The sequence below is a fragment of the Phyllostomus discolor genome, chromosome 5 (assembly GCF_004126475.2).
Source record: "Phyllostomus discolor isolate MPI-MPIP mPhyDis1 chromosome 5, mPhyDis1.pri.v3, whole genome shotgun sequence".
NCBI lineage: Eukaryota > Metazoa > Chordata > Mammalia > Chiroptera > Phyllostomidae > Phyllostomus > Phyllostomus discolor.
The window spans coordinates 6,185,807-6,196,364 of NC_040907.2; the positions used below are offsets into that span (position 1 = coordinate 6,185,807).

At 56.0% G+C, this 10,558-nt stretch overlaps 1 long non-coding RNA gene across 1 annotated transcript in view; it reads right to left on the reverse strand.

Annotated features, from left to right (window-relative positions):
• Positions 1-9,885, reverse strand: part of LOC118500505 — an 82,176-nt gene extending 72,291 nt beyond the window's left edge. Inside the window, exon 1 of the long non-coding RNA XR_004903054.1 lies at positions 9,724-9,885. This is a non-coding gene — a long non-coding RNA (uncharacterized LOC118500505). The remainder of the gene's footprint in view (positions 1-9,723) is intronic.
• Positions 9,886-10,558: the final 673 nt, after the last annotated feature.

Sequence of the window (10,558 nt, forward strand, 5' to 3'; positions counted from 1 at the left end):
TGCCCTTTACATGCATTAGCTCGTCTAACCCCGAAAGGTCAGCGCTGCTCTGCCCATTTTACAGATGAGAAAACCAAGGCATGGGCTCATTAACTAACCGACACATGGCCACGAGTCTGATCTCCAGCTAACTGGCTCCAGAATGCACAGTCTACCATATACACAGCTCCTCGGGAACCCGTGGCTCAAAACAGCATAGTGCACCCCACATCCTCAATGGGATCCCCCATATTGCCTAAAAACAGCCCCCCAACTTAGCCCAAGCTCCCGGTGATAAGAGAACGAACCTGCAACCTGATGCAGAAATGCACCCTGCAAATCGCACACTACGTCCTGGCCCACGGCTTTCTGGGGTGAAGGTCACAGGGGCCCCCTCTGAGACGGAGACCCTTTTACATACAACCAGCGTATCTGACACCGAGGGCACCCCCCACAAGGTGGCCATGACAAATTCTTCATCATGCTTCACTATTTCAAAGGGCTTTCAAGCTGCAAGGCCAGCTGCACATCAGGGCAACCCTGTGAAGGTGGTAGGGTCAGAGGCCATTTGATAAGAGGGGAAACTGAGGCACAGAGAGGGCAATGACTTGCCCAAGGCCACACAGGGATTTGCTGCAGAGCTAGAACTGGGATGGGGTCTCCCGATGCCCGTGACTAGACCTCTGAGGGGCTCTGGACCACCCAAGTCTCACCGCATCTCAGCCCCCCAGACCGGCCCCCCCCTCCAAAGGATCTGATTTCCCCGAGATTCCCCAAGGAGCCTCTGGGACGAGCGGGCCCGGAAACGGCCCTCGTACAGCAAGCTGCACAGCTGAGCTCCCCGCGGGCAAGGGGTGCGGGTGGAGCTGGAGACACTGGCACAGCCCCTGTGGGTACTCTGCCAGCAATTAGTGCTGGGGACGGGTGCCAGCCTGGCAGAGCTAATCCCCCACCCCTTCTTCTCATTTACACACACACACACACACACACACGCTCACCCACCCCGAGACCAGCAGCCGAGAGAGAGAGAGCACGGCTTCCTTTCGGTAAATCTCGTCAGCGAGGCACATGCAGGGCATGCAATTTGGTTATTACTGCTTTTAAACAACAGAAGAGCAGAATCCACCCGCCATTAACCCATCCTGCTCTCCCTCTGGGCTTCCCACCAGCTCCGGCGCCAGCCTTCATCTCCGACTCCCACGCACCCCCTTTTGCATGCTCCCCGAAGTTGCTTTCCAAAAGAAACATACAGTTAAAAAACGCAGGACGTGACTGCAGTGAGTTGAACCTGAATCGCGTCCCCCCTGTCCCCAGAGGAAACAATCCATGGTTCGGACGTGACCTTGGCTGAGCCCCTTCCGCAAACATCCTCGGAGCCCTAGAGAAGGCCAGCTGGAGGAGGGGGAGGCTGCCTTTGGCCCGGGGTCGGGCATCTACCTGAGCAGGTACAGTCCCTTGGAGGGGAACCTGCAGGTGGCCCCGATCCCCCTCGGGGGGGCCTGTGTCACACAGTTCAATGCAGCCCTCCTGTACTGTGGCAGGCGGCGGGGGGGAGGGGGAGTGGCAGCCACCGATTTTGCCTCCTTACACTCCCCCCTTCACCCCCTATGGTCCTGGAGAATTGGAAAGAAGCCCACCAGAGCAAGGGACCCTAGAGGGTCCTTAGCTGGGTTTATAAGATGTGTGAAACCCCTTAAAGTATAAGCAGTATTTATGCTTATGAGATTGTTTTTTTATTAAGAGCATTCTCACAGGGGGCACATGAACTCAAAGGAGGAAGAAGCAAAGACACCCCCCCAACCCCCATGGGCTCAGCAATGTCTCACGCCCCGAGCCTAGGTGTCAGAGAACACAGGGCCGGCCTCCAATGGTCCCTCCTACAAGTGTCCCTCGTGCAAGTGACCGGCTGCCTCCTGCCCCACCAAGGGAGCTGCACGCAGCTCATCTTCCCTTTGCCTGGAAGCTGGTCACTGGGAGCCCAGGCCCGGGCGCTGAGCCATGCATGCCCCTGGGCCGGGCAGCCCCGGCAGGCCCTGAGACAGCAGAGGCCAGGCCCGGGGTGGGGGAGCCCACCGGCGGGAAGGAGAGAGGCCGCCCGCTCTCCTCTTGGAAAACCTCGCAGACCCTCGAAGCCACCTAGTGTCCGGAGTTGCGCTCTGGCCGCAGGCCTGTCCCTCTGCCTTTTCCCGGAGAGGACAATGCGGTGCAGCCCCGCGGGAGCCCAGCCGGAGGCCAGGGGACAGGCTGAGCTGGCCGCAGGGCCCGGAGGAACAACCCGAGGCAGGGCCGCCCCAGGGCACGTGTTCCCAGCACCCCTGCTCCCGGCACCCCTGCTCCCGGCACCCGCAAGCCCCCCTCCTGGGGGTCCCCAGTGCCATCTCAGACAACCACCTGCTCTGGGCTCCTCTGGGTGCCCCCCCCCCAGCCTGCAGGCCTCCTGCAGAGCCTCCCCAACCCTGGGGCCTGCCACTCCTCCAGGGCCACTTGGGCCCCCGCCTCCCAGCCCCCTCCTCTGCTCTCCCTCTTCTCTGTGTCCTCAAGACTCCTCTCACCTTGAGAAGTGTTAGGATTACCCAGCATTTACACTCAATGCTCTTCTTTATTCCTTAAGACTTATTAAGAATGATAATGAGTTCCGAAGGAGCCACATGTCTCCTTCTCTCTCTCTCTCTCCCCGCCCCCCCCTCCAGCCTTCCCTCCCTCTCCCCCACCCCTCCCCTTTGCTCTCTTCCTACGTGTCGTTTCCACCAAAGACACACAGGACAAATCCAGACCAGAAGGGAAAAGAAATTCCAACAATATGGAACAAGGGCACTTGAGGATTTATATTCAACAAATCCCTCCCTCTTCTCCCCTCTCCTTGGTGGTTCTCGATCATTCAGATTTGAAAAAAAAAGAAACAACTCCCCCCCCCTTCCCACCGCCCAGGCCACCCCTCACTCCGCTGGACTTTGAACAGGGGCAGCAGGAGAAAGGCCTGGCTCGTCTGTGTAACCTCGTCGTTAGCAAGCAGCTCTGAAACAGTTGATTAATTTTTGCAGAATTTACGACCTACTTTGGCTGCCCCCCCCCTCCCCGCCCCACAACACTGGCCTCAGAAGCACAGTCATTTAAGTTGGTGAACTTGAGGGGGCCTCCCCCCACCGCCCGTGGCCTCCGGTGGCTGCAACCATGGCGGCCTGTGGACAGACGGAACGCACAGATGCCCGAGGCCGGGCAGGAGACACACCCGGTCGGTCGCCGAGCCGTGTGGTACCCACGGGGGAGGTTCGTCAGGCAGCCAGAAGCCACGGCTAACTTTCAGCTCTCTGGGACTTTCTCATTGCAAAATAAGGGAGCCGGCAGAAAGTGAGCAGAGCGAAAACAAACCCTCCGCGCTGGCAGGGGTGCCCAGGTTCGCACCCACCAAGCTGCACCATGCATCTGGCGGTGGGGGGGGGGGGGGGGCCGGCCTTATCGGTCAGCCGCGCTGCCCTTCAGAGAAGGGGAAGAGCAGATCCTAATGAAATTACGGTTCTTAAAATGTCTATAAATTAAATCTCTTGCCCTCTCTCTCTCTCTCTCTGTGTCTCTGTGTCTCTCTCTCTGAATCTCCCCCTGAGCTCCCTGCTCTACAAGCCTTGTTTGCCTCTCCCCGGCTGCCTCTCCTGTGTCTGTTTTTCTGATATAGACATCAAGAGGTTACAGGCTCAATTACAACTCCGCTGGAGTCTCAGCCTCAGACTTGCCTGGCCTTCTCTGCTCCTCTTCGGAAACCAGATACCGAATAAATCTCTCTTCTGCTTGATATTTTTATTTTTCAAGCCAAACGCCGGAAGACTCCTTCAGTGGGCTCACGGCTCTTTTTAACTTACTTCACATGGCAGGGCGGGGGGTGGGGGGGAGATGTCTTGTTTAATTGTGTTAGAGGATAAATATAATATACATGCTTTTCTCTTCATCTCATTCCCCTTCTTAAGGACACGCGCAGAACGCTGGCTGATGGGAAATTTCAAAAAGAGGGGGACAGAGCACAAATGTGCTTCATCAATGCGTGTTTGTTGGGGGGGGGCAGGGGGGCTGCTGGAGAACACCAGCTGGAGAGCTAGCGTATTTCTAAAGTTACGGGATGAGATCATAAGGCTTCTTATTAGCGAAAGATCCATTGGAAAAGGGTGGAACATAAGTGGCGATTTTTTTTTAAAAGGAAAATATTGCTTCTACCTGCCCCAATACTGTCCACTAGATACGGAGGGGACACAGGCCATCTATATCATTTTATGTCTTTGGAGACTGCCCCCCCCCACCACCACCAAGATGAAGTTCACAAAACCCAAGTCACCGTAGCAGAATGAGTCCCTGAGAAGCAGAAACCTGCCTCCAGTTGTGGGTCTCAGGGAAAAACATGAGGACAAAACCCCACCAGAGTTCTGAAAATATTCCCCAGAGGGGATTCCAAAAGGTACTTTTCCAGGAAAAAAAAAAAAAAGCACTTGAGGCAGAGACGAGAGAAAGTTGAAGCCTGAGCTGAATCAAAAAGAAAAACTTTTGTCTTTCCAATTAAACTAGACTGAGGAGAAGGGGTGCGGCGGGTGTGGGGGGGGGGAGCATGACTACCACCTCATTAATTCTTTCCTGTAAACGATTTAATTAAATGCTGCTAAATACAGGAGAAATACTCATTTTGGAGTGCTTCCCCCCACCTCCAAAGCAAATTCCTCCAGGTCACTCCCCCCCACACACGCCAGGCGCTTCCCCGCTTCCCGGCTGCACCACCTTCACAAGCGGTTCCAACCCAGGCAGGGGCCGCCCTGCTCCCTGCTGCAAGAATGACAGCCTCATGTGTCTGAAAGCTGACACTTTCAGCTTTTAAAAGAAATGGAGGAAAATAAGCTGTTGACTTCTCGGTTAAAGTATTTTCTTGTTCTAACTCATGTTCTTATGTCACTGGGCTAAAAAAGAGAGAGAGGGAGAAGAGAGAGAGGAGAGAGAGAGATATGACTTTCCTTGAATGATCTGTTTAACCTAAGCCAGGGGAAAAAAAAAGAAAGTCATTAATTACTTATGTGAGCTATTGCTTCAGAAAGACAATAAACCTGCCCGGTCGCCATGGATATGACATATTTGCTCTGAAAACAACACAATAATTAGCAAAGGGGAAAGATACAAGGAGAATATGCAAACTCCTGAGTTTAAAGCTACAGTGCTCTTTTCTACGCTTAAGCTTCTGTTCTGTTTGCAATCCAAATCAAACAAATTTGAAAAATATAGCAAAGGGGGGGCGGGCAGGAAGAACAGCAATGGCTCCTCTCTCCTTTGACCTGAGAAGCAACACCCATTTCACCCCCTTCCAAAACAAAATAATATAAAAGAGAAGCAGAATGGCAGAAGGAAAAAAAAAGTCAAGAATTACCTCTTTTTTTTTCTTTCCTATAGCAGGGGTGGAGTCTGAGGCTTGTTTTGTTTCTTTTCTTTTCTTTTTTTCTTTTTTAAAAATAAGTGCTCTTATTTAGCACTGGACCTTCTGCCAGATATAAATTTATTTATGAACACCAAATGCCCTGTGTGTGGCTCACCCCTCCCCAAAGCGAATGGAAATGGGCAAGGGTGGGTGGAGGTGGGGGGTTCGAGTTGGAGAAGGGAAGCACACTCAGAAAGCATCCACTCTAGACGAGGGCAGCCACTTCCCCCACCTCCAGGAAAATGGAACCCAGGCCTTCCTTTAATATTAAAAATGTATTGAATGGTTTTACCTACAACTTAGTCCCCAAGGATCGCCAGGAAATGCAATCGCTTTGTATCATATCTGGCAGCGTGATAAACACTGGCGTTCAAAGTAGGTTTGCAGTTTTTCAGAGTGTCACAAACCGAGATCATTTCTTTTCTGCCTTACTTTCTTCATTCACTGCACCCACCCCCTGCAAAGTCACAGAGCCACAGAACACGGCCAGAGGAGAGGAGAGGAGGAGAAAAAGTTGGTGTGTTCTCACACGCCAGACAGACTTTACTGATATTCTCCTAAAAAGGAGGGAAGAAGGGAGTTTAAAATATTTGGGTGAGTATTTAAAAAAAAAATTAAAGCACTCTATTAAGTTTGAGTCAAAAACTCTTCCCTCTTCCCAGAGGCTAATTTTCCAAAAACAGATGGTCAGGATCTCAAAGAGAAGCAAGTACACCTCAACCCCCACAGGCAGAGAAATCTAACTTTGAACTTCCTTTTAAATTAAGGGGGGGGGGGCAAGATAAACTATTAATAAGTATGAAAAATTAGCTGAGCTACAAGTTTTGTTTTTCTTCTTCCCAAAATTCTTTAAACACAAGGGGAGCAGATATAAAGGAGAGGTTCCCATTTGAGTGACTTCCTATTTTTTTAAACAATAGTTGGGGTTTTTTTTTTTTTAGATTGGACTCTTTGATCTTGAAAGAATTTTGCTCTTATATGATGGGGGAGAAGGGGGTGGTGGTGAAGTGATCTGTTTTAAATGATGATGCAACTTAGGGATCAAAGCCTTCGCTTTCTTCCAGCCATAATAAGCTGTACTTGCCACGAAGCGTGAGTCTCCCGGCTCCTCTGCTTGGTAAGAAGGAAATAAAATGCACTGAGACTCAGCAAGACGCGAAGTCTCTGCAAGGTGCAAAGTCGAGAAAGAGAGAGAGAGAGAGAGAGAGAGAGAGAGAGAGAGGGAGAGGCACTGCCCCTTTAAACGTTTTAGTGCATATGGAGTTTGATTTCTGAAAGAGATCAGTTTAACATCTCCATAGAAACCAGCAACAGATTATCATCAACAGAATAAATAACTAGTCTAATAAATTAAACAGGAGGCATAAGATCGCTGGAAACCTGATTACTGAAGTTCAACAATATTCCCCATAAACTCTCGTTAACCGCCTCTAAGGTGGCTAACAAGATGGGAAGGTGGGGGTGCTCTCTCGCCAATTCGCCGGGTTCAGGGTAGAGAAACGGTGGCCACTGCCCGAAGGGAGAAGTTCCCTATCCTGCCCTTGAGAGGGTTTGAGAACTCGAAGGAACGCAAATCATAAAGCGAAGTTTGGGAAGTGGGAAAGCGGCTGGGCGTTGGGGGAGGCAGCGCGAGTCGCCGAAGAAGGCGCGGGACGCGCCGCCCGCCCGGGACTCACCGCCGCTCGGCCACCTCGGCGCAAACCCGGAGCTTTGCGCTTGGGCGCCGAACAGCCCAGCGCCCCCTCTGGGCACGTGGAGCGCAGCCCGGGCGCAGCCCCGGGGGACCAACTACCCCCCTCACCACGCCTCGCGCAGCTGCTCCTGCTCAGCTCGGACAGCTCCCTTTAGGAAGGCGACGTGCGTGGTGTGTGTGTGTGTGTGTGTGTGTGTGTGTGTGTCCGCGCGCGCCAAAGGGTGGGAGGGGGTGGGGGTGGGCGCACCAATTTACCCAGCGATCTGTTTTCCAGTCCCTTCTCAAGCTCTCACCGCGCCTGTACCAGCTTTGTGACCTCCTAAATTTACCAACTTTGCCAATCGACTGCCCTGGCCTTCCCCCCTCGCTGCTCCCCACCTCTATGAATGTACGGGGTGTTGGCAGGACAACCACGCACTCCGAGAGGGTCGTGCCTCCAGACTCCACTGGGGCAGCGACGCATAATCCCCCCAATCACCCCTCGATCCGGACGGGTTTGAGGGAGCTCCAGGCTCATTGGAGGGGGTGTTGAGCTGTTTCCCTGTGGAACAAATCATACTCATACACACCCGCACCCGCACCGGCATCCTCCCCAGCGCGACTGGAAGGAGGTCCTCGCCGCACCCTGGGCCGGCTTCCCAAGCTGAGGCTGGGTCAAGAGGAACTTGAGTGTAGGGAGGAGCGGCCCCTTGCCTCTCTCCGCACTCTTCTCCTCCCCCAACTCTGGACCCGGGTTGGGGATGACTTGGAAGAAGAATCTGCACCCACCCCCTAGAAAAAAATCTATTATTATTATTTTAATCTACGCCCCCAGTGTCCCTCCTGCCGTGATTGACGGCGCATACACCTGTTCCCCTCGCCGAGGAGCTTTCAACGCTGGGGACGGACGTTCGCCCAAATGCTCCGCAGCGGCCCAGCGCCAGCCCTCCGCCCTTGGCCGGCCGGCCAGCCCCTGCCCGCCACCCCAGCGCGCCCCTGCCCCACACCTTGCCACCCCAGCGGTCGCCCCCTCCCCTCCTAGGCCCGGTTCCCCCGCCCGGCCGCTCCCGGCCGCGCTGGCTTCGGAAAGAGAGAAAGAACAGAAAGCAAAACTTCCTGGCGGCCGACGGCCATCAGCTGCACATTCTGCAAATGCCACCGAGTAAAAATAAACCGGCCGCCGCTCCGCCCGGCCGGCTCACCCCCGACGCAAGGCTCGGCCCCCTGCCCCAGGAGCTCCCTGACTGCTGGTTGGGCCCTATCCCCCATTCCCGCGCGCCCCCTGGAGCCCCACTCCCCTGCACTCCTCTGCCAGCCACCACACGCTCCTTTGCTCTGAAGCTCGACCCCAAGTGACCAGGTGGCCCGGACCTCTTCCGTTTGGTGCCCCACTGTGCCCCACAAGCCACTCTTCTCTTCGTCCTCCACCTGGTGCCTATTTCAGCCGCGGGCCCCTGGATTCAGGGCTCCTCTTCCTCAAATGCTGAGCCCCGTGGTTATCCTCAGCCCACTCTCAGGGCACAGACTTCGCCAGACCCTCTCCCACCGCGGCCGAGCCCCCTGGGAGCGCGCCGCTCCACCCGTCCGCCGGCCCGCCCGCCCAGCGTCCCACGTCCCGGGGCGCAACTTCTCTCCCAGCGCACACAACAACTGCGGCAACTCCCCCGAACTTTTCCCCGGACCCAGGCGGGCTCCGGCCGGCGGCCGCACGGCTCTGAGCCGGTGCCCCGGCTCCCTGTGCCCAGCACTGGCAGCTCTGTGCCCGGGGAGACTGGGGTGGGGGTGGGGGGTTAGGAGAGCCACTAGCCGCGCCCGGAGCAGCGCACTTGAGACAAACTTCCCAGGCACAAATGAAAAAGGGGACGCCGCTCCCCCCATCGAAACAACCCATGGCTTGCGTTTTCCCACCCGGAGGCACCCCTTCACACTCTGCACCTAAGTGAACACTGCCTACCTCTGCCGGTGGCACCTACACCCTGGTAGTGGGGCACAAGAGTCGGCTGGAGGGCTTTCCCCACCCACCCCTTCCCCTGGGCAAAGTCTTGCAAAGTCACCCCGGGTGCCCCTCACCCCTGCCTCCTTCTCTGCCCTAGAGAGCGCGTGAACCCCTGCAACTGGGGGTGGGGGAGCGTAGGGGAAAGGAGTGATTACACGGTATTGGCGAGCACCTGCCCCCCCTTGCCGAAGCCCGCAGCACGGGGGGCGCCCCCACCCTATTTGCAAAGTCCTGCACTCGCGCCTAGCACCTCCCCCTCTTCTCCCCTACCCCGCCGCCCCCTCGGTTGGAGTAAGTGACCCCCAGGAGGAGCAGCCCTCCCCTCCCTCGGAGCCGCGCGCTGGGCATTCCCCCTGGCCACGGCGGGCGACGCGCCGCCCTGCGCCTGGGTGCCAGCCCTCCGTGCCCCCTGCCTCCCGCACGGCCGGAGTTGGGTGGCAGCCGCCGCGCGCTGGCTGGCTGGCTGGCTGGCTGGCTCTCTCGCTCGCTCGCTCGCCCGCTCCCAGCGAGCAAGCGGCAGCCCCGGGGGTGGGGGGCTGCACCCGGACAGAAGGCGAGACGCAGAAGCACCTCGGGAGGCTCGCGAAGCTGAGGGGTGTGGGGGGGCCGCGGCGGAGGGAGCGCCGAGTCTCTTACCTGCACTTGGGGCGGCTTTGGGTGACTTTCCAAGTCCGGGGGAAAAATGTGTGTGTGTGTTTGGGATGGAGCGCCGCGGGCGCGCATGCGCTACCCAAAGTTGCCGGATCCCGGATTTTTCGCTCCCAGTCTCCGCTCTCGCCCGCTGTGATTATGGAATTCTCCGCGGCCGAGCGGGCGACTGGGTGGCATGCAAAACCCGGGACGGATCGCGGGGCCGGGCTCCGCTCCGCCCTCGCACCCCCAGACCTTCCCCGTCTGGTTTCTTCCCACCCACCGCCGGGGCTGAGCTCGCCCTGCGCGCGCCTTGAGGCGCGGCCAGCCGAGCAGCATCTGAGCGCTCGGCAACCTTTTGCGCCTGGAGAAGCTTTCCACAATCCCCAAATGAGCGGAGCTGAGGCTGGTATAGACGAGAGAAGGGATCCGTGTGGGTTACTCTTCACCTGTTCTGAAGCCCAGAGAGCCAGTGGGCTTGCCACTTTTCGCGAAGAACTAGCTCTTTTCTGCAAGTTAAGATGTTAGGAACGTGATGTTCTCACTGTTCCACATCTGCTTTGCACTGTCTTATTCTTTGCAAGGGGGTTTTTCATTCATTCCGTTGTGCGGGAAATAAATAAGTCCTTAAGTGGGGCAGATAGGCAGTGAAGAATGAAGGAGGTGTGTGTGTGTGTGTGTGTGTGTGTGTGCAGACAAGGAACATTAAAGTACATGAGTAATATTATTTCAGAGAGTGAAAAAACCCGCGAAGAAAATAAAACAAGGCAATGGGATAAAGAGTGTCTCAGGAGAACTAACTTCCCCGGTCTCCAGGTGAAAGAGGAGGGTCTCTGTGAGG